Below are 19,702 nucleotides of genomic sequence, written 5' to 3'. Positions count from 1 at the left end.
TTCTCCCGGTGAGTTCATCCCCTTCTCTGAGCTTCTCCCCCCAGTCTGTGTCTTTTTTAGCTCGCCAAGGCTCACTGGCAGAGGTGGTGGCTTAGCTTCAGTTTTTAAAAATAAACAAAGTTTGGCTGCTACCCTCCCCTACCTACCCTAGCTTTGAAGCTCAGCTACTGGAGATGACTGACTCTTCGACTACTCTGTGTGTTGTGGTCTACCGTCCGCCTAAATACAACAAGGTTTTCATCTCTGAATTTGCTGACGTTTTAGGATCTTTTCTTTTTAAATATGGCTGTGTTCTTATTACTGGCGATTTTAATATACATGTCTGCTGTAAGGATGACCTGTTAGCTAAAGATTTTCTTGCATTAACTGACTCTTTTAACCTCATTCAGTGGGTTAATGAACCAACCCATTCTAAAGACCATACCTTGACCTGGTCTTTTCATATGGTTTGGACATTTGCATCAAGGATATAAAAAATGCTGGGTTCTCTGACCACTCCCCGGTCATCTTTGATGTTGACTTAGGTAAAAACTGAACTGCACCTTGAGGCCCTCCTTCGCCCTATGCGCATAGTTAATGCTGAAACTGTGGCAAATTTTTCTGTTTCTTTTTTTAATTGTTCTACCTCTCATATGATTGAGGACTTTGCCAACACCTTGTTAACCATATGCTCCTCTATCCTTGACACTGTTGCACCTTTTAAAATGAAGCGCCCTAGAAATGATTCCCAATGTTGGTTAAACAACTCTACACGCGCCTTACAATGTGTGTGTCGCCGCGATGAGAGGAGGTGGAGAAAAGATAAACTCCAGGTGTTTTGTGAAATCCTACGTGCCAGCTGCTCGAAATTCCAAACTGCTGCCAAAATGGCCAAAGCGGCTTTCCTATCAAAAATTATCCTGGCTAATGGTCACAACCCCTGAACGCTATTTAAAATTTTTAATTCAGTGGTCAATCCCTGCCCTGTTATGCCGCTGGTGTGCTCTCCGGCTCTTTGTGAACAATTTTTAAATCACTTCTTAGATAAAGTTTCATCTCTTAAGTCTTCACTTCCTTTAATGTCTAGCCCTGTTTATACCCCTGGTTGTTCGTCTACTTTCCATCAGTTTGAGCCCGTGTCACTCCTTACTCTTAAGCGTTTAGTTGAACAATTGAACAATACTAATCCTATACACGATACCCTCTCGTCTCGTATAGTTACGGACTGCTTCGATGTAATTGGACCCAGTATCTTCCTTACTCTCTGGCTGCATCCCGTCAGCTTTTAAACATGCTATAGTTCAGCCTGTTCTTAAAAAAAGGAACCTTGATTATAATGATTATGTGAATTACAGGCCGATCTCTAAGCTCCCGTTCCTGTCCAAAATCCTCGAGAAGATAGTTCTTCTACAACTCCAGGCGTACCTGGATGAGAATGACATTAATGATAAATTCCAGTCTGCCTTCAAACCACATTATAGCACTGAAACAGCGTTGCTTAGAGTCCTCAACGATCTTCTTCTAATTGCTGATACTGGACGCGCTGCGGTCCTAGTTTTATTGGCTTTATCCTCGGCCTTCGATATGGTAGATCACAATATCTTATTAGCGAGGCTTGAGCATACTGTAGGCATTAAAGGTGTTGCACTTGATTGGTTTAAATCATACCTCTCCAATAGGTCCTTCTAGGTCAACCTGGGCACTCTTCCTCCGCTGCACCTGTCGGCTGTGGCGTGCCTCAAGGATCTGTGTTGGGCCCGACTCTTTTCTCACTCTATATGCTCCGTCTAAGTGCAATCTTTGAGAAATGCTGCACCGCCTTTCACTGCTATGCTGATGATATACAGATCTACTTTAAACTAAATGATGATCTTGCTTTGTCCTTGCACTGCTTTCAAGAGTGCATGCGCGAGGTCAAAGAATGGCTCTTAGCAAACTCTCTTATCCTAAATGATAAGAAAACTGAAATCGTGGTGTTTGGCAGCAACGTTCCTCGTGGCCAACTTCCTGATGCCTTTGGTTCCCTTACCAGCTCCCTTTCTGACACTGTTAGCAATTTGGGCGTGTTGCTTGACAGCTCGTTCAAACTCGATAAACAAGTGTCTGCTGTAGTTAGATCTAGTTTCTACCAACTGCGTCTCATCTCTAAGGCTAGGCAATATGTTCCGCATAAGGACCTGGAAAAGCTCATCCACGCCTTTGTGACTTCTAGGCTGGATTACTGCAATTCACTGTTTTTCGGTCTTCATTCTGCCCTTCTTCATAGACTGCAGACAGTCCAAAATGCTGCGGCACTCATTCTGACCAGAACTGGGAAGTTTGCCTGTATCACCCCTGTTCTAGCTGACCTGCATTGGCTACCCATTAAATACCACATCCAATTTAAAATACTGCTGCTTACGTTTAAAATTACCAACAACACAGCACTGAGCTACCTTAGTGAACTCCTTAAATCGTATGTTCCTGCCAGAGCATTAAGATCATCTACTCAGTTGCTCTTGGTGCAGCCTAGATCTCGGCTGAAGTCTAGAGGTGACCGGGCGTTTGCCCTGGCTGCACCAGAGTTGTGGAATAACCTTCCGATTGCGATCTGGGCGTCCGATTCTATCCAATCTTTTAAATCATGGTTAAAAACCTAAGTCTAAGAGGTACGAGCATTAACAAGCAGGAAAAGCGAGATTAAACATCTCGCAGTATAATCTAACAGTTTAATCTTGCTTTTCCTGCTTGTTAATGCTCGTACCTGACTCTTAGACTTACTTTATTTTTCTTTATACATTTTTTTTATGGCTTGTGCTTTTACTATGTTTTTACTTGATATGCATTTTATACTACCCCTGTGAATTAGTGGCAATGACCTGTGAGTATATTTGATACTTTGCTGAGGCCTTGTAATACTCATGCTACTTTTCTGTCTTTTATGTTAAGCACTTTGGTATACCGCTGGTTTTTAAATGTGCTATATAAATAAAGTTTGTTGTTGTTTTGTTGTTGTTGTTGTAATCAGTGTTGCTTGAACCTTTGATGTATTGTGTTGCGTATATTTGCAGTGTGTATTTGTTTTTGTGTGTCTGTTACTACTTTGTGAAACTCCTGTTGATCAGACTGTCTTTGACATAATATTCTTGCTAAACAGATTTTTAATCTCGAGGGTCTGCTTAAACAAAGATTCAGTTATTTTTATTATAATAGGAGTTTTTATGAGTCCCTTGCACATGAAAGGATATCTACTAATTGTGCTAAGCAACAGGGTAATGAAACACTAGAATTTACACAAATAACAAAAACTGAAGCAGGCTATTAGTACAATTAACAGTGCAGCAGGTCATGTTTTTTGTCAGAAAAATGCCATAAAATTCTCCAAAAGCTTGGAAACTACCAACATGGTCGAGTGCTAACACCACGCTGGGGCACACATCTGTCACTCATAGTAGTCCCACATGTTTCTGCGTTTCTGACTCTGCGTAATCTGGGTTGTAGATTACATCAGACTGAACCACTTCAGAATATAATGGAGACCTTCTTTTCATACTGTGGAAAGCAAACTGATCTTTTATTTATAAAAACTGCTGTAATGCCCCTTTAAATACCAGATAATTGTTGGGGTTTTTTGTAATTCACTGATAATGATTAAGCGCTGAAGGTCTTTAGCTTTGACAGACTCCACATGAAAGGGATTCAGAGGCCAAGCTTATTCGAATTTTTGGGCAGCCTTTGACTTGCTCTGCATCAAAGTCCTCCGAGATCGCCACTCTTTGTTCGGTCTTGAGGGATGAAGACATGGTCGAAGACAATCAGGTTGCCATGCCAACAGTGTGGCACCCAGCAGCACTACCACAGCGCTGTCTCCTCTGACTGAGCACCTTTCTGTTCTACAGTATCCCACTTACACTCTGAGAGGAATTTGCATATCTAAGCTTCCCAGTTCAACCTGCTGGTTTTGAGCAATTAGCGGATGAAGCACTATATTAATGAGCTCTACAGTGGTTATTAAAGAGCAGAAGGGAATTGTTTATTTTCTTTGTAGTTTCCTGTCTAAGCAAAACGTAAATTTCTCTCTTCTTCTGTAATTACTTTTCAAGGTGAAGTCAATTATTTTAAGCCTTACAAAACAGAAAACACTTCTGTTTTGGTGTGACAGCAGTCAGAAAGGCTGAAGGTGTTTTTACAAACAATAAAGTGCACGACAAAGCATCTTACACCTGACTTCTGTAACCATAGACCTTACAGGTGTAGATGGAAGTTTACACACACTGATCATGGGCACGGCTGTCATGATAATCTGACACTTCTTGGGTGATTTCTTGGGTGAGATGGAGATAGATGGATAGATACACGCCAAATAATATTTAGCTAAATTTTCATTAGTAAGTTGCACATTGACCAGATGCTTTGGGTAGCCATCAGCAAGCTTCTGGCATAATTCTGGCTGATTATCTGACCAATTCCTCCTCCATTATTTTGTCAACTTTGTGCCGTGTACCAGCAGCACTGGCACAAGGCCAGGACATGATGCTACCACAGCCATGCTTGACAGTTAGCAGAGTGACGTAGCTTTGAAAGACTCAAATACTTCTTATCATTGTAGCCAGACAGCTCAGTCTTTGTCTTGTCTGACCATAAAATGTTTCTTTAGAAAGCAATTGGATTGTCCATGTGGGCAGCTGCAAATTTCAGTTGAGCTTGAAGATTTCTATTTTGGAGGAGGGGCTTTTTTCTTGGTTGGCACCTTCTCAGTCATGGCAATGTAAAACCTACGACACTGTGGGCAGCGAAGCCAGCATTTCAGCAGTTTCCTGTTCATGACAGGCTTAAAGTCGTGGTGGTTTCTCTCTCCTAAAGCTGGCAATGTCCTATTTCAGGCATCGGCAAACTGGCTACACATGTGAATAACTTTGTACTTATTTTCAGTGGTTTGAGCCAATGATGCAGGAATCTGTAGTTACTTAGAAACGGCTCCAAGTGACCTTCCCCTCATGTGTAAATCTGCAATTGTCCTTCTTGTTCACTGGTCAATCCAATGAGAACTGTCAAACATAAATTTCTTTATGTTGTCAGTCATTATCCCTTACAAGAAATTAATGCACCTTGGCTTTGTAAAGTTCAAATACATTGTTAAACCTTCAACTCTGAGTGTTAGAATATCTAAGTAAGTCTATGCACATCTGTAAGTCTGTGTTTTTATCTATTTTTATGTCTTTATGTGTTAGAGGAAAGCACCTTTAATCATACCCTGCTTTACTGTCGATTTCACTTTATAATGAAAGATGATTTACAACATTAACATCATGTTGTGTTCAGAGCTGAAACTAATTACTGAGAAAAAAAACTCATCAAGAGAATTTTTACTGACAGCTGAAGTGAAAAGAATAACTTTCTCACAGACTCGTTTAAGATTTGACTTATTGTTGGAAGCACAGGACTCGCCCCCCTGCTGACCAGTAGAAAGACCTGAAGGCACTTTGTCAGTGCCTCAAATCTCAAGTCTTAAATTTATTCCAAATAGCTGTTAATGGCATTGATTTCACACGTCTGTTTACGTTTCATTTGCCATCAGAGTTTCGTTTCAGTGCCGTCGAGTTCTCAATTATTACTTTGTAACTATCACGTTATTCCTGCTCACAAACGGCTCTCACAGCACCAGAATCCCAGTTAGAGTAAATTACAGTCCTCTGTTAAGGTTTTGATTTGCAGTCATGTCATCATTTCAACGCTCAGCACACTTTGTTAAGCTCTCCTTTAGTGCACACAAATCCACACACTGACAGCAGGACTCCATCCATCTGAATGCTTTTATATTTATTGTTTTCTTGTCCATTTAGAAGTGGAGGACATTACTACTGTCATGTATACGTGAATAACATGGACACAGCTCCACCCCAATCAAACTAAATCTGGTGGATTTAGTTTGATTGGGGGTCTCTAATATACAAGCTACATACTATTTGTTGGATACAGTCGAAAGCCAGTTTGTCAGGACTTTTCAACAGCTGCTGCATGAATTACAGATTTACGTCTGACTGAGTTTGTGTCTGAAAATCAACAAACTTTTTTATTGTATTTGCAGAGCTTTATACTTCAGACTAGAATCAAGATGTCCTGACAGCTGTGATGGATGCTAAGACTTCATTTGAGGATGGCTGCTGGGAAGTAAACGATTTAACTATGAAACTGAGCTTGTGTGAGACGGCTCACCTGCCGGAGGTTTTGATAGATCATAATCATTATACCTTTAGGTTCCCACTCAAAGTCAGGGATGATCAGTAATTATGATTGATTATTGTACATTTTTTGTGCCACATCATTAAAGGCCTGCAACATCGGGACCACACGCATGGATTCTGCTACTTTAGATGCTCCTGAGAAGCTGCAGGTCTTTAACCAGCTTCATGGAAAGACTCCAACAAACAGCTGCTGGTTTCAGGGCTCTCAAAATGGTTTAGACACGTCTTCTTCTTTCATTTTAAAAATGCAGCCAAGCAGGATTGAAATAATGATGCAGATGCTGGCTCAACTTCTTTTTTTTTTTTTGGTGAGCGAGCAGTTTATTTGATGATGCTTCAGGATCATCGAGTGCCCCGAAACTGGAAACGTGGAGATAAAACGACTCCCTAACGCAACGTGGTCAATTATTTCTTCATTTATCTTTTAAGCCTGAAGCCGGTTCATTAGTGTCTTTTTTGTTGAGTCACAACATCCCCACCGGCTTCTATTTGTGCGCTTGTTACCTTTTTTTCTCATCACTCCATCGTGCCACCATTTCCCCTGTATCTTGCCGATCGCTGCCTGACGCTCACTTTTTCCTCTTTTTCATCCATCCATCAACAATCCTTCTCTAGTCACTCCCCGCTTTACATCCTCTTTACATGACATCCTTCCTGCTTGCTTTCTCTGATCTCTTTGCCATCTTTTCACCGCCACTTCACTCCCACTTTCTCTTGCTTTCCCTCCCATTCAAAACTGATTTGCTTTGCGCCTTTGCGCCTTTGCCCTTCACCCTCACTCTCAGACACGCCCAGAGAGAGATTGTGACAGAGTACAGTGAATTCCCAAGCTGGGCTCCCACTGCATTTACATTCTCTAATCTTGTAACAAAAGGAAGGAGGTGATGAGCCGGTGCCTCGTGGGAAAGGTCAAATTGCTAACTAATCTGCCCTCCCCTTCCACCCCAACTCATCCCACTCCTCAGCCCCTCCCCAGTCTTCCCACAGCGCTCTGTAAAAAGCCCACTGTGTCATTGCACTCGTGTCTGGAGGTCACTGTACTCCACGGAGCGACCTCGCAAGTTTTGTGTAGCAATTAATTACCGTCACTGTGGCCGGCACATATGGGCCTATTATCATAAGGCCTCATGGGAGGATACTTCCTGCAGCCATTATTCTGTGGGAAGTGACAGGGAACGTTTTAAAATGCCAACAGGCTTTTACTTCCACTGCTTTGTTGGTCCTGTAGTCAGGACAGACACGAGCAGGCAAAGACCGCTGGCTATTTTTAACAACATTCCCGCTTCATGGATATGAAGGGTTTGTTTGTGCAGCACACCTTGAACCATTAAGAGGTTATTAAGACAATTAACCAAAGTTATAATGAAGAGGCAGTATAAGTATAAGGATAAGGATCACCTGATCTGTCACTACAAGGTGAAGACAGATCACTGAGATATTACAATAAAACAGGGTGAAAGTGATGACTTTCAGCAAGGATCAAAGGACATCAGCCAACACCAGTTAGCCAGTAAATTAGCAAATGAGCTATTTTAATTATTTTCTGTTCTCTTAAAGCCGTTTAAAAATAATAATAATGCAATTTTCATCCATCAATTTTTCAGGTTGCCGGGGGCAGCAGTCTCCCTCACCCTGGATCGCGTCTCCCAGCTCTGATTGGGGGAAACTGAGGTGTTGCTAAGCCCATCGAGAGACATTGTATTTCAGACATGTTTGGGTCTGACAGCAGTCACATCTCACCTAGGAGGCATCTGAGTCAGATGATTGAGCTGGTTGCTTTCAATGTAGAAAGAGTTTAGCTGCGCTCAGCTACAGTGGGGCAAAAAAGTATTTAGTCAGCCACCGATTGTGCAAGTTCCCCCACCTAAAATGATGACAGAGGTCAGTAATTTGCACCAGAGGTACACTTCAACTGTGAGAGACAGAATGTGAAAAAAAAAATCCATGAATCCACATGGTAGGATTTGTAAAGAATTTATTCGTAAATCAGGGTGGAAAATAAGTATTTGGTCAATAACAAAAATACAACTCAATACTTTGTAACATAACCTTTGTTGGCAATAACAGAGGTCAAACGTTTACTATAGGTCTTTACCAGGTTTGCACACACAGTAGCTGGTATTTTGGCCCATTCCTCCATGCAGATCTTCTCGAGAGCAGTGATGTTTTGGGGCTGTCGCCGAGCAACACGGACTTTCAACTCCCGCCACAGATTTTCTATGGGGTTGAGGTCTGGAGACTGGCTAGGCCACTCCAGGACTTTCAAATGCTTCTTACGGAGCCACTCCTTTGTTGCCCGGGCGGTGTGTTTTGGATCATTGTCATGTTGGAAGACCCAGCCTCGTTTCATCTTCAAAGTTCTCACTGATGGAAGGAGGTTTTGGCTCAAAATCTCACGATACATGGCCCCATTCATTCTGTCCTTAACACGGATCAGTCGTCCTGTCCCCTTGGCAGAAAAACAGCCCCGTAGCATGATGTTTCCACCCCCATGCTTCACAGTAGGTATGGTGTTCTTGGGATGCAACTCAGTATTCTTCTTCCTCCAAACACGACGAGTTGAGTTTATACCAAAAAGTTCTACTTTGGTTTCATCTGACCACATGACATTCTCCCAATCCTCTGCTGTATCATCCATGTGCTCTCTGGCAAACTTCAGACGGGCCTGGACATGCACTGGCTTCAGCAGCGGAACACGTCTGGCACTGCGGGATTTGATTCCCTGCCGTTGTAGTGTGTTACTGATGGTGACCTTTGTTACTTTGGTCCCAGCTCTCTGCAGGTCATTCACCAGGTCCCCCCGTGTGGTTCTGGGATCTTTGCTCACCGTTCTCATGATCATTTTGATCCCACGGGATGAGATCTTGCGTGGAGCCCCAGATCGAGGGAGATTATCAGTGGTCTTGTATGTCTTCCATTTTCTGATGATTGCTCCCACAGTTGATTTTTTCACACCAAGCTGCTTGCCTATTGTAGATTCACTCTTCCCAGTCTGGTGCAGGTCTACAATACTTTTCCTGGTGTCCTTCGAAAGCTCTTTGGTCTTGGCCATGGCGGAGTTTGGAGTCTGACTGTTTGAGGCTGTGGACAGGTGTCTTTTATACAGATGATGAGTTCAAACAGGTGCCATTCATACAGGTAACGAGTGGGGGACAGAAAAGCTTCTTACAGAAGACGTTACAGGTCTGTGAGAGCCAGAGATTTTCCTTGTTTGAGGTGACCAAATACTTATTTTCCACCCTGATTTACGAATAAATTCTTTACAAATCCTACCATGTGAATTCATGGATTTTTTTTTCACATTCTGTCTCTCACAGTTGAAGTGTACCTCTGGTGCAAATTACTGACCTCTGTCATCATTTTAAGTGGGGGAACTTGCACAATCGGTGGCTGACTAAATACTTTTTTGCCCCACTGTAAGCTCCTCATCAACGATCAGCTCATTTCCACTGCTTGCATCGGGAATCTTATTATTTTGGTCTCCACCCACGGCATGTGGCTAAAGGTGCAGGTGGGAATCTTCCTTTCATGGCAGCTCGCTCCTGCGAGAACTTGAGGCAGAAACTCACTGTTAACCTGTTAACTCTTCTCGTACATCTTTCAGCATGAAACCTTGGTTCCAAATTTGTTTGCAGAGAACGAAATCAGGAAAGAAAAATATTTATGAATCCCAGACTTGAGCACAAAGGTCACACACACAGATTAACACCATCAGAATCACAGGAAACTACACTGATGGTGGTAAAATCAATCAAAGGCGCGTTCCACCCGGCCATCTCTGTTTTTCTGACTCTGATTCTTCATTTTATCTCTAACTGAACCACTGTCCCGAGTCTCAACTGGCTGAAATGCCTTTTTTATGGATCTTTTGCTTTCAGACAACAAAGCTGAACTAAAGTGAGCAAACACACCAAATACCTTCTTCTGTAAATGGTAGAAAGGTCTGCATCACTCACAGCCTCGCTGAATTCAAATAGATTTTTAAACTTTTATTAATCACTTTTTAAGCTCCCGTGGCTTTATGTCTACTTTATAGATTTACTCACACCGTATGGAGCTGCCTGCGTTCGTTGGGTCAGACCCTCCCACGGCCCACCTCATTACAAAGAGATGTTTTCTGTGAAACTGCAGCAGAGGAACTCATTACGGAGAAGTTCTCAGTATCTACTTGTTAATCACTCCTCAAAACTTTTACACAAAGGCTTGTGTGAATGCGTCCTGTAACATTTGTTGTTGAGCTATACTTAATAATTCTAATAATAATAATTCCATACTATTAACACCTTTTTTCAGGTATTATGCCTTGTTTTATATACTTGTTTATTTTAGCTGTGTGCTCTCCTTTATTATTGAATATGCAGAACACAGTAAAATGTAACTTTAAAAACCCTGCTGTGGAGACTTGGGTTTCAGCACCACGGACAGTGACAGTCTCTCAACAGATATCTGAGCTTTTGGACGATTAGGGAAGATGGAAAAATGCATCTGGAGTAAAATTCAGAAAACAGTCCACAGACTGGAAACAAAACATCCCAACAACAAAATCCCAAAACATTCATTATTACTGGAGAATCCAGTCGCTGTAAAAGCAAAGCTCAAACACGCTTGTCTTCTTCTTGTGTTGAGACTCTGATAATCTGATAATCTTCTTATTTTGTGGGAAATCTGTTTAAATATTTTACAATCTTCAGACGGCTGATTTAAAAAAAAAAAGTTTAACTTTATCGACCATCATGCACCCAGATGTGACGGCTCTTTGAAATGCATAGTCGCTGCAGCCGCCGACTAAACTATAAAATCTGCCTCAGCTTCGTCCACACATTTATGTTTTCTTAATATTTTCTTAATATTCATAGATTATGGTGAACACAAAAATGTCCTTGTGTACGAGGTCTCGGCTCTGCTTTTTCAGCACCATGGACAGCGACCCTCAACATGAACGCGCTCTTAAAAAGCCTAAAATAAAACTCTGACAACACTAAATCCTCATAATACTGCTGAAATATTATTACTTAATATTTATTAATATTCACTCCCTGGGGAATTTGCCACCTTGAAGCCAAAGCTCCAGCACAGGTTACTTCTGCTGAAGATGAGTTTCTTCTCTAAAACATTGTTAGATTTGTTTTCGTCATGCGTCACTTAGGAAGTGATGATCAACTGCAAACCATCGCAGTCCCTTCTTATCGAGCTCAAATGTTTTACCGTGTCAGGCCACACAAGCTGTGCACGTCTCCGCTGGGATCAGCGTTTTGGTTTCGTTGTTTTTAACCAGTCGTTAGTTTCTGTTTGTGGCAGGACTGGCAGCAGTGAGAATTTCTCCATCCCTGCTTTTGTCTTCGAAACAGAACGTCCCTGCATCCCAGCTCAGCATCCATTTTTTTCTCCTGCCTCACCCATAATATTTCATTTTCCCCTCTCCCCTGTTCTCCCTCTGGTTCTCAGGCTCTCTGTTTTCCTCTCTGTACTTCTGGCAGTGCTAACGGGCTTTTCGAAGTGGCCTTCAGAAGCAGCTGGATTGCTGCCGGGAGCCTTTGGAGACCTGCCAGGCCATCATATGCCCCTCTCCACTTTATCCTCCTACGGTTGCCCGTCTCTGTTTCTCCGTCTCTACAAATTTTAATCTTTCTTTTTCTTGTATGCATCCATCCATCTATCCATCCTCCTCTTCCTCTTGCAGATAGTGTTTTATCCGTTCTCCTCCCTCTTCCGCATCCTATTTTTCATCTTCCTCCCTCCTCCGACTCTCATCCTCGTTGCTTCTTGTAGAATCTGCAATAAAATCATAATCCAATCTGTGTGGCACATGGTTCTGTCAAAAACTAAATTGGGATTTCATGAAGCTAAACTATTACAGTTCTCCACGAGTTTCTCTTCAATTTAGAAAATCTAATGATTGTGTTTCTATGCAACAGGTGGCCCGACAGTCTATGTGAGCGCTTTTATGTCCAAGCGTATCTCTTTATTCTGTTATGTAGTTAAGCACAAGGTTTGTTTCCCCCCTTTGGCTCCTTTGGGAAGACTGAATGTTTCTGACCAGAAGACTGTTTTGACCTCATGCTATGTCACAGTAGAAAATATTTTGTATACTTTATATGTTGTACTGCTTTGCTTACTCCGAGCCACTGCTGTACTCAAGTACTTTTGCATGATTCAAAATCAAAATAACCCTTATTATAAAGAAGTCATTTAAGCTCCTCTCCTTTTAAGAGTACCTGCCTTTAAAGCAACTTGATTCTGATTTGAAGAGCAGGTGGGCGGGGTTTCTGTGGTGTCTGTGCTCACAGCCAGCCCCGGTCACACAGGGCTGTAGACCGGTCAGTGACCAGTAACCACTGGTTGGTGAGTGGCAGTCACCCTGTGAAACTGGTTGCAAAGAGGTAAAACCTTTTGCGATTTTGCGTTTCGGGTGCTAACAGATTGCACCGGTCACCCTTTGTTTTCATGGCAGATGCCAACTTGCCTCACAAACCTCTCACTAAGCAGAAGCAAAACTGTGAATAAAGAAAAACGAGACCCAAACTGGAAACAGAGCCTGAGGCTGGGTTCACGCCCAGGCTTTTACTTTGAAGGGGAACAGTTTCTGGTTTTGGTTTGTGTAATTTCATGTTTCACTCCCTCTCAGTCGCTAGTTAGTGAATGTCTGCAGACGGCCGCAGCAACCAAAGCAATCACAAGGTTTTGGGTGTGGTTCGACTTTGCTATCGATGCATCGTCCAGCTATTACCTTCATCTTTTAGGCCTGTATGAGCGAGGTCTCAGAATCTTTACATATCATAATGAATAGCACTTCATTCATTCATAATTGTCCAATTGAACTCCTTATTTATTATTGCAGTTTGCAGATAACTGCTTTAACTATTAGGATAATGATAATAATATATTTGCAGAGCCAGAGTCTGTATCAGTTTTTCTTTTTTTTTATGTTGCTGATATTTATCTATTTGTTCTGTTGGTTCGATTCATGTTTTTTGTCTATTCTCTTCACCGTTTGCTACTTTGAAGGGAACTGGAGAGTGTTAGGACAATATTTCAGTTAAAATTAAATATTTCTAAACATAAGAAGAATAAATGGAACAAAATGGATCCTTTGTGTTTGGACTGTGACCCTCATTTAAAGAGAACACGAATGAACCAACGCCTCAGATTCAGTTTCATTGTTCTCAGAAAATGCAGCGCTCATTCCTGAAGCTCGGATACATTAAAATGAAGTGTTTGTCATTCAGCTGTGATTTCACTATGAGCTTGTTTCATCAAAGAAACAACAATACCCGTTTGATGAAAGGGGCATTCAATTAACTAATAATTTACAAGCGACGACAAGCTCCAAACAGTCGTATGTCTTTTGTTGCACTGAGAGAACATTATCAAGGCAGAGAAGATTACTCCAATTATATTATCGAAGAAACATCATGAGCTTGGAAACCACAACCTTTAAAATGACAGTCTGCAAAGTAAACTTATTAAAAGTGTTTGATTTAAATATATAGAAACCGTTTTGCTGCTTCTTAACTCTGAGCATTCGGCCACTTTCCCCCAGCGTTACGTGCACTTTATGGAAAAGCTGCAGGACTCATGTCTCATCTCAATTTAAATGAGTTGCTTAAATGGATTCTTGGTTACATGTAAATGTCCTGAAGCTCTTACCTCAGGCGGCAGAGAAGGTTTTTGCTGGCAGAAGTTGTTGGATTTAGCAGAATTAGTGTTCGCACAAAGATACCGATCACGCTGTATAACAGTTTCATTTTTATTTCAGATAGACAGGAAACAATTCAATGACTTTAATAGAATCGAGTAAAAAGCAAAGTCAAAGAAATCTGTGCACATTCATTGTTATCTCTTCAGGTTCCTGTTTACGATTTGCTGCTGTGCTTCAGATTATTGTCTCGTTATATGAATCAAACTGATGGTGTCATTTTTTGACTCGATTATACTTTGGTCAAGTCGATGACTGCACAGGCCCCGCCTCTGCAAAACAAACCCAAATCATCCTCCCCTGTAACTGGACTGTCACGAACTTTAGCCTTCAACACGCTAACTGAAATGCATCTCTTGGGTTTTTTGCAGTTCCTCCTGACCTTGTGGTGATTTTGCAGTGATGTCTACTATTTGTGGCAGTGTATTAAACCACACACCTGAATGCTCCAGACCAGCAAAATGCAAAAAACTCCTTCTTTCACAGAGGTGCTCACACTTGATGATCACTTATTCAGGTGGGTTTTCACCTTATTATTCGCCTGGCTGCAACATACTTTCTGAAATCGTACTGAAGTACAGTTTCTAAACCCCAGTGATGTCGGGCGAGGAGCAAAACTAGGAGCACGCTTATCATTTTCCCCCTCAACATTCATCTCGTGGTGCTTCACACTGGGTTTGTAGTGTATGGAGGTGACTGAAGAGAATATTTAGATGAAATGAACTGAACTGTGGTGCCTGTGGGAGAGTCATCTAGTGGCTTCACTGACTGTCCACACACTTACAACTTTATAAAAATCCTGATGAAGGAGATCCAGCTCTAGTACGAGGGGATGAAAAGGATGTTCAGGTGATTTAAAAAAATAAATAAATTAGAGCAGCGCCAACTATCTAATCGACCGAATTCACATCAGTTAAAGCTTTTGATTTTTACCTGTAGGGTATCCTACCACAGACAGGCCGAGATTTCTGATAACGGTTACAAATCTTACCTTAAATTAAAAAATATCTGCGCTTGTTTCAATTTGATGATGATGGAAAATTGCTGACAGAAGCCACAGACCTAAAGATTTCACTCTCCCTGCAACATATTCTGGTCTTTCAAGAGCTTTTGGAAACTGAAGGATTGTCACAAAAGAAAAAAAAACAATCCACCAAGCTTGTTTACTTGTAGTGAGAGGATAAAAATCATCCATTTGAGGCATCAGGCTGTAACTCATGCAGAAGATTGTTGGCAGCTTCGCTTTGAAGCACCAGTTGCAGCACCAAAGTGTTTCCTAATGCAAGATCTGGTAATCAGTGACCTCAACAAGCCAGTGGCTCGTCTAAAAATGTTGTTTTTCCTCTTTTCTTTTGCCAAATTCACATCAAACCGTTCTCTCTGCTCTCCTGTTTCCTTCACCTTCCCCAGACAGATCTGTTGTCTTACTTTGTGGAGTTTTCTTTGCACAGATCATCATCCAGCCCTCGTTTACGTCATCCCACTGCTGAATCATTAGCATGCTTTCACCAACACCAAACACTACCACAGGCAATAGTTTTGCATCCCTTTGTGGGCTTTTTTAAAATTTTTAGAGCCACAAGTCAGGCACGTAATCCCAGTGTGTTAGAAAAAAATGCATATTCACTGTCAGGATGCTTCTGCAGTGCATGTAAACTGATGAAATATGGAGCAGATCCTTGCTGGAAACATTAAAAGTGCTCAGTCACAAAGCAAAACTGAGACAAAAACATGTGTGCTCCAGGGCATGTGCACACTCGCGCACAAACATAAAGGCGCAGACGTGCAGGCTGAATATTAAATCTTAACGTCTTGTCAATATTTACATCTTTGGGGAGACTCGCGTTTCCGAGTTTCGTGAAAAATAAACCGAAGGGCGGCAATCACTGCTGTGTCCTGCATCTCACACATGGAGCAAATATAAACGGCAACACATGGCTTCCATGGCGTCATCATAGAGACCAAGAGTATTCGTGAACTATCTATTTTAACTACCAATAGATTCTTTTGACATCAAAGTTTGAATAAAGCAGCAGGAAACAGGAAACAAAGCTTTACTGTGACAGTAGCTGTGTTCCAAAACCTAGGCCGCATCCTTCGAAGGATCCGGCCTTCGTGGTCTATGTGGGCCGGGTCCTTCGAAGACTGAGAAGGCCGGAAGTGCAAGGCTTGTGAAATGGGACGGTCTAGCCTTCGGATGTGCATCACCAGCTGTCTCAGTAGTGTCTGCTCCTTGCTATCTAAAATATAACAGGACACTGGCGTAAACTCTCAAACATCTCACACTTCTGTTTCATCAGTTTTCTCTTTGACGATTATTCAGCTGTGTGAAAACTATAACTCTAATCTCAGCTAAACTGATTTACTCAGGAACAAATAAAACACTGAAAAAAAAAAAACATATCATGTTTAACCTGAGTAGTGAAAGACCGCGGGGGCATTGAAAACGATGTGCCGGGAGTTCACTGTTCTTGCCGGCTCTAGTGAGCTAACCCCCAGTTAGCTATCGTGCGGGTGGGTAACAGATGTCTCCGAAAACGTCGGAGCACTTTTACAAATATGCGATGTCTTGATAAACCGAGCAGATATTTGAAGTTTGCACAGCTACATTCTCTCCTGAAAATATCTTAAAAGTTTATTTTGTGACCCAGAAAGAGTAATAAGAGTGATATTCAAACTAAGTAGCTGCCGCCATTGTTGGAAACTAGAATTGGCTGGGCCGAGCTATGAATTCTGGGATATGCTGGGCCATGAAGGATACACCCGACCCATCCTTCAAATTTGGGGAAATGAAGGACGCATTTGTCCGCTGCATTTGGAGCAGCCCTTGAATTGGGACAGCCTTCATCGTCTGGCTGTGACGTAATGCAGCCTCTGAAGGATGCGGCCTAGGTTTTGGGACACAGCGAGAGTCAACACTGTTGTTTCCTGTTTGGCACTGAAGCGACTGAGGCGGCAGAAATACGGAGCCACAGCTGTTTTAACCAGGTGTCCATGTGCTATATATCACAGACTGTATATAAAAAATAGACATAGCCACATCATATATTTTTTAAAGATTTATAGATTTTGTATTTGGTTGTGTATTTCTTTATAAATCCAAACATGACCATGATCAGCTAACATTATCACACTCGGTTGACTTGCTGCAATGCATAGACACAGCTACCAGTTAAGTGACAAGAAAATACTGGAATTTAAACTAAAACTATAGCACAGTTTTCTGGAACGGGCTGCACAGTTACATGGAAAGCAGGCTGTATCATCTGTGCTGTATTTGTATTTTAAAAGTGCCGATTCTACAAAGACAGCCAAGAGGTCCAGTCCACTGACTCAGTGTAACTGTGGTTGGTACCTACATGTTAGACAAGTTTAGACAAGACCCTAATAAAGGAAAATGTGTAGATATATACTCAAGTTAAAAAGTTACATAAAAATATCAAAGTGAGCCTGTTCATTTACTGCTCTTGACAGTGCTAACGGCTCCTCTTCCCCTCTTCGTTCACGTCAACTTCTTCTCCCAGATGCTTTGTTGGATTTGCTTAACATTCATGTTTGGTGCCAAGTTGCCATCTGAGCCACATTACAGTGAACCTTTGGGCTCTCCAGTGTCACCTCATATCACAAAACAAATAAGACCTATTCCTCAGATGAATCTGGAGCCAGGTGCTGATCCCAAAGCTGACCTGTGCCCTCAGAATCACACTTAGATGCTGCTCTAAATCCTCACACGGTGCAGTTGACATGCCTGGCAGTGTGTTGTCGTTCCCGGGTAGCCTCTCTGCTTCTGTGTGATTTCATAAAACCATTTTGTGTTTTCTCGCTTTAGGAAACACGTGTGAAATCAGTCAAACGGTTCTGGCAATATGACAAAATGCGCCAGAGTATAGCCGACTGCTTCTGGCTTTTCTATTCATTTACACCAGCACAACAGAATCAACAGTAAGCAGCGTCTGGCGCCCATCGCAGCCCAAAGCAGATGCTGCGTAGGCCAGAATTCAGGAGAGGCACCTGTGCTTTTCCGCTCCACTTAGCTAAAAAACACTGAATCATCAGTGCTGGAAAGAAATTGAGTGCTTTGCTTTAGTATTGCACTTCATTACTGCACACTGCCATAGTACATTTTGGAAACTTATCTCTAATAATCTAATCCTGGGTATTCACACTCATTCACTCTGAATGGCCCTTATCAGTTGTTATGACTCCTGATAACCTCTTGTTGTACCTTCTAGTAGGTTCAGTGAGCAGCTATCGTCGTTCTAATCAGTGACAAACAGAAAGAAACTCAGATGATCTGGCAGACCTGTAGAAGTCATGTGCTCATGTTAGGGAGGTCATCAGGACTACTAACATTGCTCTTTAAGAAAAGCTGGAAGATCTGTGGACACTAAATGATGTTATACCAGAGCACTGAACCTGTTAGCAGCTGTGAGAGGCCACAGACTGGTGATATCTCTGGGAGAGATGACTCATAATGGCCATGCAAAGCTCTGATTATAGAGCGGCAACAGCAAATATGGAAGATATCTGTGTTGAGCTATTACATGCACATGAGGCACTTTTCTGACTGCCATAATAAATAAACTCCACCTGGGGAGCACTTTTACAGAGTGCAGTCACTATCAAGGCATTCAGCTTTGATCAAACTCACCGAATATTTTTAACAAACTTCTTTTTAATCAGATTGAAAACATTTGAGATGATTTCGGTTCCAGAGTAAAACTAAAACAGCAGGAATAAACACTGAAGTGACGCTGAAAGTGTCTGTGGAGAAAACGTGTCTTTAACCTGCAGCCCTCATGATGACCAGCAGGAGTCTGAGAAAATAACCCAACTTCTTATCCCATCTTGGTAATAAGATGAGATCAGTGTATTGACTCAAACAGCAAAAGCAACGATGGACTTCCACCAGACACTTAAAATATGTCCAAATATTTTGTGCATTAAAACATTTTTCTTACTCAACGGTTCTTAATGCAGCCACTCGCCCATTTCACTGGACAAATTTGCAGCATTTAGTTTTTCAAACCAAGCTTGATTTTTAAATCCTAATAAACAGATGTGACCAATCAGACCGCTGCATTTAGCAGCACGTGTGCTCGTAACTCAAATTGTGCACCAGCACTGAAATCTCATTGTGATGGAAATAGTGAAATAATCCTATTTGAGCTCAGACACACAACTAGACGGCTCTCTGAAAGTATTCGTCTGCCTCCTCAGACGTGGTTCCAACTGCACTCACGTGAGCTCAAACTCTGACATCGTCAAATATGTACAAAAGTAGTTGTGACTGACCTGCACTGAACTCCTGGATCGAGCTATGCTGCTGCCACTTTGGATAAACTCAGGATTCCCGTTTCTTCCTTTTCTTGTTCAGGAACATCAGGATCAGCTCATCGTTGCTTCATGTCGACTTCATTTTTTTCACAAAAACGCAACACGCTCTGTGTGTGTGTTTATATTACGCAGCAAGTTCAGATCTGGTAAATTCTGGATAATTTCGTGTTCGGTACGTGCCTTTAAATGTCCAGAATGACACCAGTTTTCAATCACTGCAAATGCAGTCCATTTACTTTTCTTCTAACTGCTCAGATTAAAGTTGAAAGGTTCTCAAGCCAAGTGTGGTCCCACTGTGGGAAGTGTGAGCATGACAGCATGTCTGTGCAACTTTCACTGAAGCATAACAAACTAAACTCAGGGTGTTTCCTCCTAATCGTCTTCCAACTCGACCACATTCCACATGATAAATTTGACTTTGCAAGACTTGAGAAACAAAAAATCCAGTTTTAAAACATCAAGCACT

The 19,702-nt window shown here is 41.9% G+C and overlaps 1 protein-coding gene across 3 annotated transcripts in view; it reads right to left on the bottom strand.

The window, feature by feature from the left end:
- The window catches only part of sgcd (sarcoglycan, delta (dystrophin-associated glycoprotein)), a 399,067-nt gene that overhangs the window by 234,283 nt on the left and 145,082 nt on the right, over nucleotides 1-19,702 (bottom strand). The gene's annotated exons all lie outside the window — the stretch shown is intronic.

This window comes from Simochromis diagramma, unplaced genomic scaffold (genome assembly GCF_900408965.1).
Source record: "Simochromis diagramma unplaced genomic scaffold, fSimDia1.1 OVJJ01000216.1, whole genome shotgun sequence".
Lineage (NCBI taxonomy): Eukaryota > Metazoa > Chordata > Actinopteri > Cichliformes > Cichlidae > Simochromis > Simochromis diagramma.
Note: the sequence above shows the minus strand (reverse complement) of the source record. Positions and strands in the feature narration are given on the sequence as shown.